At 44.1% G+C, this 16,336-nt stretch overlaps 1 protein-coding gene across 10 annotated transcripts in view; it reads right to left on the bottom strand.

The window, feature by feature from the left end:
* PRDM2 (PR/SET domain 2) overlaps positions 1–16,336 on the bottom strand; it is a 119,863-nt gene that overhangs the window by 46,390 nt on the left and 57,137 nt on the right. The gene's annotated exons all lie outside the window — the stretch shown is intronic.

Below are 16,336 nucleotides of genomic sequence, written 5' to 3'. Positions count from 1 at the left end.
ATACAATGTGAGGCATTACACTGCTGCCACATGGGACACGAGATGCAAAACCAGAACTGCCTACAGTGTCACATGAGTAAGTTCTGGACTATGTTATACTCTCCCAATAAGGTAAACAAACACCAGGAAATGCAAGGGAATAGTGTTTCACTTAAAAATGTTCAGGCACCAGATAGAATGCAGAATTCTAGAAGGCTGGCTCAAGTTTCATCAGAAATCCATCACAGCAGTGAAGGCTCATGCATTCGGTGATTTGAAGGAGTTAAATTTAGAACCCTATGTAACTCTACATGCTCCGCCTCCTCACTGGGCAGCTACTCACCTATGAATTATAAAATCAGAATTCAGTAACAGCAGGTCTCTGTAGTCTTTGGGGAGCTCCCACCTTACTCGGTTGATTCCAACCCTGCAAGATCCCATCAGGGGAAGCTGCCCAGGGTACCATGCAAGATCATTGAGGAAATGAATGGGCTGCCCTAAAGAGAAACTGACACCGGCTGTGCCTGCAGCCTACAGTACCCCACCACTCAACCCAGCCCATGATCCCGCTCTGCACTCCCATCCTCGCCACTTGCCACATTACCTCTGATCTCATCATTATGAAACCCAAAATTTTTTCAGCGTTTACTGGCCCAATTTTCTCCTTTACATTTGCCAGTTTGATGGGTCATACATTCTTTCTTTTTTTTTGGCGGGGGGGGGGGGGGGGGGGTGTCTTACTTTCCCCAGCCCTACAACACTATCATCTACAATTTCCTGCTTTTTGTAACCATTCTTTTATAAAATCTGCCTCTTCTTCCTGCCTTTGGAATTGGAAGATTGGAAGCATGCTTTCCTGTGAAGCTGAAGAAAGCCTTCAACCACATGTTCTGTCAAGCTGAGGGTACAGATCTTAGAGAACAGAAGAGACACAGAATGACAGAATTAAGGGGCTGCATTAAAAGGGAGGGAGAGAAGAGGAAGAAGCCTAAGATTTGGAGCAGGAGCCATAAAGATGGTCTCAGTTGGCTTCCCCAACTTCACAAACACACCTCTCTGAGCTCTACACCTCATTATATGAACTGACTGAAATCTCACAGCAAGTCTGCAGCAAAGCGGGGCTTGCATTCCCATCCAATTCATTATGCTATTCACTGTGTTCTAGCAGCCTTGTTAGTGACACTTCCTGGGTTCTAATGTCACCCTTAAAAATGGGAATTCACAGTGCCATCTGCATTTCAGGCAAGTCTGAGAAACTCATCACAAACACTTAAAGTCATTATACATCTCGCTGAGTTTCTGAAAGGCAAGGGCGTGATTTCCCTGAGAGCAGGCCAGCATGACACTGACACCAGCCCCAGAGACGGCTGGTTTCGACAGGTCAATCAGAGCCCTGAAAGCAAACGAAAAGCTTAACTGGAAAAAAAGCATGAAACTCATGTTAAAAGATTTTTTATAGGGTTAAAAAAAGAACAAGCTCTCCACCAGATCAGGCAGCAGGGAAGGGGAATCAATGGGTAACACCAGAGCTGTTAGCTCCGGGAAGGGCTGAAGTGATGCTGTGTGTGAGCTGCTAAAGGGGGGCAGGCGGAGCCTCGGCTCTGGGCGACAGCTGGTGGTAGTCTAACATTCTGCAGGTGGCGGGACGAGTAGAGAGAGGCTGGAAACACACACAAAACTAAGTTTTCTGCCAGGAACTAACAGTCCATTCCAAAATAATTTCAGTATCCTTGATGTAGGCTTAAAATATTTTTAAAAATGACCGGGGGACCCGAAAGTCACCAAAAGTCACTGAAAGGACCTCCAGGAGGCCTGGAGCAGCAGGACTGAGGAGAACAGCGGGGAAGACACTTTGACCAGACAGGGCTCCACAGAGGTCACAGCGTGGCACACGGGCTGCGCTATCAGTCGATCAAAGGGGCCCTCACAAATGGCCCAGGTGAGATCAGTGGGCAAACGAGCCACTTGGAGCCTTAGCCCACCAGTCCATGGTGCTTGAGACAAAGAAATCTGAAGCAGAAAGATGCTGTAACAGTTGGTTTTTATGACAATAATATGCTATATGTTTTCTATAGACTTATCTTCCACATAAAATAACTCTGAAATGTACCTGATGGCAAAAAATTCTGTTAATCTCCTTGGACATCAATTTGAAATCTTTTTTGTGAACTCGCCAAGAGCTGTCTGTAACCTAGAGGCAAATTACAAAAATAAAGCCTCTCTGGTTGTAAGTCGTTCACATTACAACAGGGCTCCAGACCTTGCTTTCCAACAGAAACAATGGAAAAGTTCTGGCTACTTCAGTGGTGCGGCTCACTGCATAAATTCCTGGGATGCTTGCGTCCCGCCAGGGTGCGCAGCCTCCACCGCTGCGCCCCACTCTCAGCCCCTCCAAACATCAGGCTGATGGGAAAACAGTGAAGATCACATCTGAAGGGACCTTTTAATTTCTCTAAAAAAAGGCTTTTAGTGGCTTTGACTGGATAATTCCAAATACTAGAAATAAACTTTTGTAAATTCAAATTAAGAAAGTAACTTCCTTACGCTCTTTGGAACCTCAGAAGGTCTTGTGGCAGACACAAAATTATAAAATAGACTAGTTACATAGCTCTGAAATGTAAGCAGATAGTCTGTTCCGTTTTAAAATTATTTTAATTTCTAGGATTCTTCTCATGGATTCTCAGCCTTTATTTTATAGAGAGAAATATGTATATACCTAAAGCCTGAAACCTTACATATAAAAAAGTGAACTGGCAACTACAAACTAAAGAACTGATGTCAAGTTCGGGGATTAGTCCCCTGTGGCCACACATGCCGGGCCTGGGAGCTAATCAAGGAGGTGGCTGGTGTGTTCCCAGTGCCTGGCAACCCCCTGAAACGGAGGAGACGGTCACACCCTAGAGAAATGGTTAGTCTCACCGAGAGAAAAGGTGTTTTTTTCCTGTCAAAGCCCAGGACAGATTTTACAATACTATATCCTGATGATTTCACTCAGTTTAGTTTTAAAATATTTTCAAGGAGTAAAACCTAGATATAAATCTGAATCAAGAAACAATTACAAGAGTTCAAATTCATTCTTTACAGAACTGATCACAGGAACACCGGTCACATCGATCACTAATAAAATCAGTCAGTCTACCCATCCATGTACACTGAGAGGATCTACAGTAAGACGTTGGCAAGGGGCTCCCACTGATGTGATCACTGATGAGGGTATGATGCCTGTTTCCCCATCTCGTTGTATCTTCTCATTTTTCTAGCTGAGCTTTTGCTTACATTACGCAAAAATAAATAAATAAATAAATAAAACATCTTTCTGAAAAGTACCTGCAAAAGCAAAGTTAGTGAAGCCACTGAAAATGTTTCTTTTGGCTGAGATTAACATATGGAATTCTATAAAAGTACAACTTGGAAAAGGCCTCCACTTTTGCTCTTGCCTACAGAGCAAAAGGTCTTGCTGAAGTGTTTCTTGGTTTTCTGGCTCCTACCTGAATACGCCAGTTTAAGTGTCCAGAAAAAAGCACTAGCCCCAAGACCACCAAGTCCACAACACCCAGTTATAAAGACTTAAAAGGGATTTAAAATATTTGCAACAGACATTGTTAAATTGTCGAAGCTGCTCAGCATTCAGATGACTGCCGTCGGCTTCTGTGCACACCCTCCGACTTCTTCCCCGCGCATCGCATTCCCTCCCACAGAATCCCGTCTCCGTGCGAGAAGCCACATACTTCCTACTCTCCTTGTGTCTCACCCACCATAATTTACACCAGAAGTCTCATGTAGACAATCATACTGGGTGCCTCCGGGCTATAAACCAAGGGTCAGTGTTTGGGCAGTTGCCTGTCATCGCCAGGAGGGTACTGGTCACTAGCTCTATTTTGCTTCTCGTAAAATGCAAATATTAGACAATGGCATTGAAACATGCCACGTTTCGGTAGAGGTTTAAGAAATTCATTTACAAGAACGTAAGAGCATTTACAGAGATACTAAACTCCCTAATCCCTTTGTTCTACTGTGAAATGACACACTTCATTCCAGGATAATTTCTAAGACTTCGTGACTATTGCTAAGTAATCTCATTCCCCTTTCGTCTAAGCCCTCAACTGCCCCCAGCCCCTTTCCCGCCTGCTCATGGACTGAGGCTTCACGCACTGCCCAGCAGAAAGAGCCTGGTCCACTCCAAGCTGATGCATGCGCCCTGGCCAGCACAAGGCCACCCACTCCGACAAACCCCGAACTGCCAGGGCCATCTTTCAGATTGAAGCAGCAGAGAAGGAACTAAAGTGTATTCTCATAAAGTAATTATTTTTTAAATCATAAATTACATTTAAGTTCTATTCCAGTTTTTCTTATTGATTTTGACCTAAAAACAAACTCCTAATACCCTATTTAACAACATACCTTATTCTCTAATGTACTAGCCTGTATCAGACTATAGTATTACTCAAATCTGGCCCAAGCCCAATGTATTTGTAGACTAAAGTTTTTTCCCAATGCTGTGTAAAGCTTCTGAAAGAATGGTGAAGAGGTACTTTGGTAGCTCGTTGGCGCTTACCATCTGTAAGGCCCTTTGTTAAGAGCTATGGGGAATTCATGTGTTCCACCACAAAGCTAGCTGCCTGCCCTGAAGGAATTCAAAACTGAAGTCACACGTCTAACTCTGTAAAAACAAGCAAGCCCCTTTGAGAAAAGGCCCTACTGATGTCAAGAAGCAAGTCTGGAGTATAAAAATTGTTCCAGAGAATCTGTATTTCATTAAAAAAAAATTCCTTAAAGGGAAGGGAAGGAAGGAGGGAGGAAGGAGCAGGCTAGAGGGTAGAGAGAGGGAGGAAGGGAGACACACACAGAGAGAGGTGGGGTGGCGCAAACACCCCCACGCTGCCAGGGGCCACTAGGACACTCGGGAACCTGCGAGCTGTGGCCCTGCTTAGGGGCAGGGCCTCGGACCCCCAGCTCTTCCCACAGACTTCAGCACTTAGGGCGCAGCCTTTCAGGAAAACTAAGTCACACCCAGTGCAGGTCTCCAAGGATTATCCCACACTGCCTGCGTGGGGGCTTCTCTTTCATCAGCCTGGGGGTAAAACAATGCCCCTGGGGAGGAAGGGCTCCCAGAGGACTAGGGCTTGAAATACAGCTGCCTCCTAGGCTGATGTCCACACTGGGAGAACGGGTCTCACTCTCATTCCGGTTGCTCATTTCACAGGCTCCCGAAAGGCTCTTTATCCCCACAGGTCACACACCTTCCCTGCAAAGAGCTGTCTCCAACTACAGGGAGACCTCCTGGACTGGGCTCTGTCTCCTCTCCCTCCCAGGGTTGAGGTGGCACTCTGGATACAATAGGTCCTCAAAGGACAGAGGCCCACAAAACTAAAACTGTACTGTGCAGCCTTGGGCCACAACTGCATTAATGAGAAATCATTTCACTCAGGGCAGATGGGCAGGAGCTGTGATACACGACCTGCTACTGTCGTGGTGCGGGGGGGCGGGCAGGTAGAGCATGAGAGGATGCGCACAGGGAACTTCGCGCAGCGCCTGACAGGCTCAGTAAACGGGGCCGATTGTCAGGGTCAGCCACGGCAGACTCTACTGAGCAAACTACGGAAACCCCACGCCTACGAGCCCGAATGGTCAGCACGCGCTCCTTCTTAGGAAGACGATGGCTTTCTACTTCTAACAACTCCAAACTCATCCATTTGTTTCGTTCATTTGTTCTATGTCAAATCACACAAATCCACCCAGATATCAGCACGGAAATGCACAATCCAACGAGGACAGAAGTTTCACTGAGGGAAGAGAGAACGCTGGCAAACACCGACCTCCCTGTCAATATGTGTTAATGCCCTAACAGCAGAAGTTGTAAATATATTTCATTTTTAAGTCTGTAATCCACTGATTTGGTTGTTACTATGTTTAATTTTTTAAATTAAACATATTAGTTCATACTTTAGTGGTTCCTAATCTTTTCGGGAAGAAACCTTAGACCCTTTTGAAAATCAGGAAACACCTAAGGCTGCTCTCCCCAGACAGTCACAGATAGGCATCAACACAAAATGTGCAGGCTCAGGGACCTCCTGTGTTATTACCAAGTCAGGCTGTGAGTTTCTGCAAATGTGCATATCAAAGGAAGTATGTATGTGATTCTAGGCGGCGGCAGGGGGAAGGACTCTTCCTCCTCGGAATACTCAATACAAATGTTGCATAAATAATCAGGGAATTTGTTTCCTTAAAACTGACACCATAAACCTAATTAGTACCGTCTCCTCATTAGAAACTGACCCTTTCACACTTCTGGGTTTCTTCCTGACTTCACATCCAGAAGGATGGGAGCTAACAGATTCCCTCCTCTGTCACATACAGCACTGAAATTGCTCCCACGCAGTTGACTTTCCAGGCTGTGTGATAATTTAACATCTACGAAAATGTATCCGAAATTCATCCAAAATGTCACCTGCCTTAAAACTTGGTTATGACAGTCAAGTCGAGCCACTCTGAGTGGTCTGGACCATATGTTAGGGTAAGACAGAAGACCAGGAAGAAAACAGAAAACCCTTCATTTGGGCAGCAAGCAAATAGTGAAACATGAGTTCTCCATCAGCCAACCTGTAGCCACTGGTGTCCTAGTTTGCATAACTAGTGGAACAAGACAGCCTTCGAGACAGAGGCAGGTCTCTAGCATCTGAGGAATTCTCTGGTGCTGTGACGTCTGTCCAGTTGCAGACGGAAAGAATCTCTTTACTCTTACCTACTTTGCCATCTACTCCATGCCACCAAAGCAAACTACGTGGATGTTTAAAGGACATCTTAAAAGATGTTGAAACTGTTCGGGTTTTTTTAATCCAGAAGTGCCACAATAAGCTAATGAACAGGCAGAGTTGCCACAGACCTAACTGGTGCCCGCCAATGACAAGGGAAGAACCCACGGTCAGTGTGCCGCATCTGTTCCTAGGAGGCTCTCACTCACGGCTCACAGCAACCCTAACAAGGTAGGTCTTACCCCCGTTTTATAGAAGAGTAACCTGTCCAAAGTCACACTGCCCGATTGGTGGAGCCGGGACTGGAATCCGACCTTGTAATCCCAAGGGTATGTTCCAGCGCACCACGGTGAAGTCCATGTACTCCACAGTTCCCAGAACCCAGCTCCCGGCTCTCCCCCACCCAACACGCACACACATTCCCGGATCACCATAAACAAGTCCCCCCTTGGCAAAGCACTGACCCAGTTGTGTTTAATGCAGAAGAAAGAGTAAAGCCCCAGCAGTATACTTCCACCCCACTAAAAAAATTGGGGGGGGGGTTGTTTTTATAATGTGCTTTAGCATAAAAATTGAAGCTGGGGATAGAGCGATTAAAACAATCATTCACTATTAACACAAAGTTTACTGATTCCGCATCCTTTCTGACAATCGTCCATGATACAGGACCCTGCCTCTCGAAAACTGAAGAGTCAGATATAGTTAAAGCATCGCCTCTTCTTGATTTAGTATTTTCTATACTCTACTACAACTATGAATTTAATTTACCTTGGCATACAGTGATTTATCTTATTTTCTATCCTGAATTCCTGATTTTATCATTTTGATGGAATCAAACTTCAAAAAGTCACTTATTAAGCTTAACATTCAAATTTGCTCATTATCAAATAATCCTATGATCACATCTCATAAGGAAAAGATACCTCCTGTGATAATACATTTAACAGCTAGTAAAATCCCTTAAAACAAGCAAATTTGGAAGCTTAAGCCCTTGTTCAAAATTCAAACTAAGATGAGACTACTGATAGCCACTCCTTTTTATTATTTGTTCTAAACACCAGGGAGAAGGAAATTGTAATTTCAACTCCAATGTTAACCCTACAAAAATCCCAATCCAAAATATGTAAACAGACAAATAGCCTATTCCATGTATAAAAGCTCAAAACTGTAACTAACCAGCTCCCACTGCCTGTACCATAAACCTGGCCAAGATGAAGAACCGACGGACGTCTCCACCAATGCCAAGTTCACGTGCTCAGAGAGGAGGCAGTAACACGGAGTGGAGGGCAGGGAAGGCCTCCGTCCTCACAGGGACCTTGGACATTCTGCTTAAAGCCAGTAGTCACTTTGTTCCATGAGAAACAAGTAGGTTCTGATAATCTCATACATTAAAAACAAAAAATACAGCCAATAGAACCAGAAAGGCATATTTTACCCCTGAAATTGGCAAGAGAATGAAAGCTGACTGGAAAATGTCCAACAGTGGAAAGAATAACAAAAGGCACAAAAATCGCCTTGTTGCCCATTTTCAACTGTATTACAACTTCAAACAGGGCACATAATTCAATTTAGAGGTTCTAAACACAGGTGAACAAACCAGTTTGTCTTCATTTTTGTGACATGTGATGTCTTAGGAAACCTACAAAAGACTACATCAAGAGTTAGGATTCTAGGTCCAAGAGGAAAGGATTGTTATCACTGTAGCTGTACAGAAATAAAGGGGGGGAGGGTTAACTTAAGTTGTACTTAGTGCTTTTCTTTTTAACCAAAGCAAAGACAATCCTCTGCAACTGTCCGTGACTGACAGCAGACAGCTAATTCAGCAAGGGTGAAATCAGGGCTCTGATTTTCAGACATTGACTAAACTAATAAAAACATAAAAGTCAAAGTTTTGAAAGGATCAGATTAGCAACTTTAAATGTCATAATTTTACTTTAGAAACTTGTGGTACTTGTATATACCACATACATACAATATTATCATTAGACTAAATCTCTTGCCTTTGAAACTATTCATATAATCTTTATTAAAAATATATTAACCAATATATAACATTGAAAATATATGTGCCAAATTAAAACTTCCATCAAAAAATATTTTAAATTTCAGGGGCACAACTACAAAAATGGGAAGAGGAAATAGCTGTAACCAATGCTACAGAATGCTGAAAATTTTCTAGTCTCTTACCCATAATCCCTCAGGACTTTTTCTTAATACATGCACTGAGTTTTGACCTTCCAAACAAAGTTACTGCTACCTAAGTTTTTAGAGAAAAGGGTAGGACGGAAAGGAAAATGCCTAAAAATCTTGAAAAGTGAAAATACAGATTACTGAGCAGCGGTTCTGTCTCATCTACCATGGCTTACCAAACCTTTAAGGAACAACTCAATAAAGTCTCCTCAGTAACAGTTTCAGGGAGAAAAGGCCATTTTACGTTTTGTTTCAAATTCAAGAACTTTTAAAACTTTTATGAACATATACACATCCTAAAGACTCTTTGTGAAATGGGCACAATTCAGACAGCAACCCCCGCCCTCCGTTAGGAAAGTGCGAGCGCGCGGACGGGTTAGGGCAGCTCCTCTCCCACCCCCACTCCCTTCATGCTTTCTCAGGGGTGAGTCAGGCCGCTAGAGTAGGCGCACTGCATCGCAAATGAAACCGCTTAAGACGGTACTGTTTCAACAGTTCAAATGAGTTCCTCTTAAAGGAAAAAGTAAAAAATAAACAGCCACCCCCCATGAGCATTTGACAGAACAAAACAAAAAAATAACAAAATCCCTATCTTTTATTGAAAACAGTGAAAGAAACGAACAAGAAGCACATTTAACTCAATTGTGTCCACAAACAAATCATAACTGCAGTCACAGTTTCTGTATTTAATTTTTAGAGTGCATGTTAATTAAAACATGTTCAAGATCCGTAAAACTCAGCTTATGAAAACGTTAAAAATTCTGTTTGACTCAGTCATTCTCGGCATTTGGCCATTCTCAACAAACACACGCACTGGCACAGAGGAGGAGGCTACCACCATGGGGTTCGGGAAATAATCAGGAAGACGAAAGGAGGGGGCTCTGCCCTCCCAGACCCGACCCGCTGCCACCTGCTCTGCAGGAGGACCAGGCAAACACACCACCTCACTCCCCTCTTGTGGTTTCTCAACTGCTTTCACAAACAGTATAAAACTTAAGAGAAATGAAATATTCGTACGAAGCTCAAATCAACAAATATGTTGTTAAATAACAGACAACAGCCAGCTAGAAATAAAATATAATCTGCCAGCATTTTTTAAAGCTGCCTGAGGTGCTTAAAGGAATGTAATAAAGCTGTTCAGTCCATCAGCCCCAGAAGCAGGAGTAACGGAAAGCACCGGTACCCCTCATGAAGCAGCTTTCCAATACCAGGACTCCACTTAATCGCATTACACTGCCTTAGCATTTAGGGGTAAAGAGGGAGAGCCTAAAGTAGTGAAAACTCACCTTGGCTAACTGGCAAAGTCTCATAAAACACTGCTACTCACTCGGTATAACTATTCTACTTAGAAACATCACGAATAAAAACTGGTTTAGGCCAAGCCAAGTGATTTAGTAGCTGGGTGAGCGCGGGCAAACCATGGGACCCCTCTTTGAGCACTGGCTTCCTCATCCACGGAGGGCAATGATCACAACGCTCGCGGCTTTGTGGGGCGACCAGGGAGATTAGCAATGACGTACAGATGCGCCTCGACTTACAAAGGGGTCACTTCCTATTAAACCCACAGTAAGTCAAGAATGCGTTTAACCTACCAAACTCCACAGCTTAACCCAGCTAGGTTCTAGCGAACGCATTGTCATTTTTGCACCATCGTAAATCAAAAAATCTTAACTGAAACTATCTAAGTTGAGCACTGTTCCTACACGGAGCCCAAGTATATAGCACTGGGCACTTTCAAGACGTATTAAGAAACAAGAGCAACCGGCATCACGATCACCATCAACAGAGAGCAGTGATTCCTCACATACACGATGGGCAGATAAATGTCGGGTCATGAGCTACGTCCATATCGAAATATGTCACAATGGATGAATTGGGCCAGGAATTCTTGTAATGCCTGACACTGGTTTAATCTGAGTGGCTAAAAAAGACGGCTGCCTTCAGTTCTATCTTTTTCCCTTTGAGAAACAACGGTAGTGGTTTCAAGTAATTCTTGCGTCTATGTGTCATTCAGCTTTCCTAAACATTAGCCAAAATATTAACATCAATAACACCAAACTTCAGGCCCTGGCCGGGTCACTCAGTTGCTTATAGCATCATCCAGATGCACCAAGGTTGCAGGTTTGATCCCCAGTCAAGGCACATGCAAGAATCAACCAAAGAATCCATCAGTACATGGAACAACAAATCAATGTTTGTTCTCTCCCTCTCCCTCCCCACTTCCCTCTCTCTCTAAAATTCAATAAATTTCTAGAAAGGAAAGAGAGAGAGAGAGGGAGGGAGGGAGTGGGAGAGTGAGGGAGGGAAAGAAAAAGAAACAATAAAGCTGGCCCGCGAAACAATGGGTGCTGGTTCGATTCCCAGTCAGGGCACATGCCTGCGTTGCAGGCAAGGTCCCCAGTTGGGGATGTGTGAGAGGCAACTGTTTCTCTCTTGCACAATGCTGTTTCTCTCCCTCTGTCTCTTTCCCTTCCCTTCTCTCTAAAAATAAATAAATAAATAAAATCTTTAAAAAGAAAGAAAGAAAAGAAAAAAGAAAAGAAAGAGAAAGAAAGAAAGAAAGAAAGAAAGAAAGAAAGAAAGAAAGAAAGAAAGAAAGAAAGAAAGAAAGGAAGAAAGAAAGAGAAAGAAAGAAAGAAAGAAAGAAAGAAAGAAAGAAAGGAAGGAAATGCAATCATAATCAATCTTTTTTCCTGTATTAGGCCAAGTCTCACCGTCCAATTTACATAGGGACAGGAGAGCCAGAACCACCACCTGGGTATGGACAGAACATAGCATATTTCCTAATTCACTCAATTCTGATGTTTTCAATCACAGTTTACTTCGGGATTTTTTAAGGTCACTCACCAAAATACAGGTAAAAATTTTGCAAAATACTTTGGAAATTTTTAGTTAATCCACATAATTTCCTTGTAACAAGGCTATAACGTGAGAATCAAGGGCACAAAGCAAAAATACTGACCAACTGATTGACCTACATTTGGGGCGATTCATCAGCAGCAGCAGAATTAGGAAGTTTAGAAATTCTGACTCTTACTGTCCGGAAAATATTAAAACTGTTCTGAGCTTTCAAAAACAGACCACAGCAACGGCAGCAGCAAACCACCTGGCAGGCGACCATCAGAGCTGGGACACCCGATGCTCAGCAATGACATCACTCAACAACAAGGCAGAAGAGCTACAAGAGGGGACGAGGATACCCCTCACTCTGGTCTAAGGCATCAGTCTTGCCAGCCACACAGCATTTACTGCTGGTGTGGCGTTTCCGCAGAAACACGGCCACCTCCAACTGCCCCACACCCCACTCCAGCCCCTGCTAACCAGAGCTACGGTGAGCACCTGTGAGTAGTGGACAGCGGGCCTGCCTACCACACCCCCAGGCCGCAGGTTCAGGGCTGGTCTGTCACCATCCTCGGGCACCATGGTCAGGCTTCCGCCCCTTTGCTCTGGCCAAGGAGCCTGGAAGAGATGTACACCTCTATGAAAGGGGAGGAGATCAAGCTCGCTGAGGCCCACCTGTTCTCTGCATTTATTAAACGTATTCACTAATTTTAACTTTCAATGGAACCCACGCTGTCATTTCTGCTGTTGCCCACCACACAGGAAAGTGGACAGGCAGCTGCATTCTCTATGCAGGAACGGGCATGGGAAACCTGGGTATGAGTTCCGACTGACACTTGTACAAATAACCCCACCCCATCCATCAGAGTCCCTTGCTGCATCCATCTGCTTCTACTTGTTGTCTAGCAGTGTCCTGTGACGTCATGTCCGTGTGAGTTTTTCTTCCCCCCCCCCACGCACTGCTCTTTTCTCCCCGCCCCCCTTTCTTACAGGTCCTTCCCACTGCGCTTCACTCTGTGACCACGACACAGCATCGCCTCCTCTCCCAAAAGGCTCCTGCTCAGCCCCTCCCTATCCTGGACCCCATGCACACCAACTAAAACAACCAGTATAAGCCTGACCTGCATGGAGCTGCAACAAAATGGATAAGCTCCCCCCTGGGTCGTTCTGAGCCAGCTCTCCAATATCCCGTACCAACTCAGACACCAAATGCAGTGCCCGGTAGAAGAGAAGCCAAGGTGTCTCTTTGCAGAATTGAGTTCCATAACTCAAAAATACTCGTGTGAGTTACTAGGTGGCCCTCACTAGGAACCACCTCAGCAATAAATTTCCCAAAATGCTAACAGTAACACCCAAATTGTCCCTCTTCCTGGAGCTCTCAGCCCCTAGAACTTGATGGATCCTGCTATCATTCATGTCACAGCCTCCAAAAAGCTACTGCTGGCTACCCATCCACAGTCACGGCACGCTTTACACACACACTTCAGTGACGTTACAAGACCCGCCTTCTTCATCTTGCTGGAAGATTCCCGCACTCTCTAGAACGCCAGTTCCTTGAGAGCAGGGACCTGGAACTTCAGCACCCAGAACTGCGTCGTATCAGACACGGACACAGCACCCGTTTGTTAAGTAACTGGGGGGGGGCGGGGGGGGGGGGAGGACCATCCTCACGCTCACAACTCTCCGACCTGCTCACAGTCCCCAAGGCTCCTCTGCTCGTCCTCCCTGCCCTCTGTTCTGAAATGCCCCCACCCTGCCCCTCTGTCTAAATAAAGCCGCCCCAGCCATTCCCGCCCAGAGCTCCCCTTTCCTTCTCGCAACATCAACAGTCCTTTCGTTTAGCACTTAAAAAAAAAATAAGTAAATAAATGCAGTACAATACCTTGGACCCAGTCACTTTGTGGATCCTTAACTCCCTAAAGTGACTATAAACTTTTATAGGCTTTGTTGCCTTTGAGAAAAGAACTTCAAACGTGTACAACGTCAAAGAACTTGAGTGTCTGTCACAGACCAAGGTTTTTTATTCGAATGACTTTGATTGTAGAGACAGATGAAATATTTCCTTTTTAGGCTGATTATAATTTAACTGTTCTGTGGAGCCTGAAGGTCACCTAGATAAATACCATAAACTAGCTGATGCTCTCAGGGGCTATTTACAGTGTTTATAAAGCACCACCTGAACCTGCTAAGTAACCTTAAGGAACTGTGCTCTTCGTAGTTCATTACTGACTTTGTTACAAATTTTCTGTCTTCTTTACTGCGCAGCTGTCAGCAACAAAACTACTAGCTGCTGTAAGTAACTCTCCCTTTCTAATTTCCTGCTCATTTGCTGTGAATAGTAAAATCAGTAGGTTAGAACTAGGCCTAGAAAAGAGTTGGAGGGGCACAGCGAGGCTCTGCCGTGGGAAGGGAGAGGGGAGAGACCCACTGCGTCTTCTGATCTCCCGCAGGGCTCCATAAACATCGTAACTACTGGCTGATGAAATGAGTCACAAATTCAGTGGTTCCTCTGCAAGGAGCATGTAAGTTAGCTGTCAGCTGCACTGTTGGTGGCACAAGTACCACGGACTCACATGCCACACAGAACAGCTCCGTTTTTATTACCTCACTTGCTCTGACAACAACCCTGTGGGGTTAGGGAGCACGAGGACCATCCATGTGAGCACCAGGCACCCACTTTCAAAGCTATGAAAATAACACCCCAGAGAGGCGACATGATTTGCCCAGTCACCTGGTAAAAACTGAGGGGTCCTGCATTTTTCATTCCTTCCATTAAGCCCATTTGTATAAAGCCCCTGTTGTTTATTTAGGGTAAAATAATTTCATATAGGGCTCTTATGTAGCCAAGGGAGGGGAGGGCAACACCAGTCTGCGATTATATTCTATTATATTTGAAAAGAACATTTGCCAAAAAAAAAAAAAAGAGCGTTTGCCCACAGTCATTGTTTATTGCTAACAAGCAAATTCAATTTTTCACACTAACAAATAGGAGACTGAAATGGAACAGATGGTAAATGCACCCAAATCTGGCCCTTCTGTTACTTTACAGACTATAATCTTCCTATGGTTCAAATTAAAATAATCGGAAACACCCGACAATAAAAACCCTCCCTTCCTCTATACCTGAAAAGTTTAATGTGTCCCATTCAAGGGACTTCTCCTGTTCAGACATGTAAGAAGTTACACTGAATTACAAAAGCTGAGAATCCAAAATTCTAGCTCAAAATGCCCAAGGTGTGTACATCACTGGCCTGTGGCAAAACCGCACGCTCCCTGGTCAGAGACAATACGAACTGTGTTCTCACAACACCGTGTTCTCTTCCTTCACTACAGGTTTGTGTGCGTCTTTGTTTGCCAGTCAACGAATATTTATTGCAGGCCTATTCCATGCCAAGCACCCAGGCGCTGATCAGCAACTTACTGATTTAACGTTTGTCCCTGGACTGCAGGTGCCATGAGAAGAGTTACGGCTGCTTTTTCACTGATCACTGCCAGGTACTTCCTAGCAGAGCGCCTGGCACACAGCAGGGGCTTACCAAACGTTAACCGCCGTGAGGCAGAGGCACGGAAGGAGAGGCAGGGACCCCCTTGTATGTAAACGAATCAGGACTTTTCACTGCCCAGAACTCGCCTCATGACCCCCCAGCAATTCGATGAATTCTGAAAGGCACCACACGCATGCACAGCTGTAGCCATCGCAGCTGCCGTGCGAAGGAGCCGAGGCCCAGAACTATGCAGAATCCAGCCCGTCGCTCCTCTCTGCCTGCCTCAGGAGGAAGTCAGGGCTACTGGCAATCTACCTGTCAGCTTGCATGTCTTCAGCATCTGGCTTTCAGACATACTAAGTTAACACTGCTGCTGAGTGACATTTATGTTGATTTACTCACTGACTTCGCTGACTGAAAAGACATTCAAATGTCTGAGGTCACACACACAGAAGACCTGTACAGAACCAAGTTCATATAAAAAGTTCCTCATTTCAGGTCTCCGCAAGCTATAAATTAGCTTTCACAGAGTATTTAATTTGAAAACAAAAAAGCTTGACTCATTATTTAAACTCTCCAACTTTTAGGTCATAAAGTTCAAACATGACTTTTTACCAGTAAGCTGTTCAAAACAGACTAAGTTCCAACAGTGAGCTTCACTCAAGTATTTTAATTAAAACCCAAGATTCAGTGGTTATATGTTGCCCAGAATAGTTATAAAAATAATAGTAGAATAAAAAGAAATATGAACTACTTAACTCAACATAAAAACTCAATAATTTACACAGGTATGGAAATGAGCATGTGTAAGTTCATCTATCATTAGTAAACAAAAAGTTGGTTTTCAGTTCTTTTTCCCAAACTCAACTAAATGAATAGATTAAAAAATTAAGGAATAAATTAAAAAGAAAAGTAAAAAGCTATAAAATGTTTTAAATATGCATGCCAAAGTATACCAAACAAAAAAGCCTTAGAGTGGTTTCCATTAAGCTATAAATATGTTTCAATATATGAGTTACTTATGCTTAGCAGAGGGGTAAACATTTTCCCTTCCCCCCAAACTCCAACCTCTGCAAATCACAACTTACC

Source organism: Desmodus rotundus, chromosome 3 (assembly GCF_022682495.2).
Source record: "Desmodus rotundus isolate HL8 chromosome 3, HLdesRot8A.1, whole genome shotgun sequence".
Taxonomy (NCBI): domain Eukaryota; kingdom Metazoa; phylum Chordata; class Mammalia; order Chiroptera; family Phyllostomidae; genus Desmodus; species Desmodus rotundus.
The sequence above is the reverse complement of the archived record's forward strand: the minus strand, read 5'-3'. Positions and strand labels throughout refer to the sequence as shown.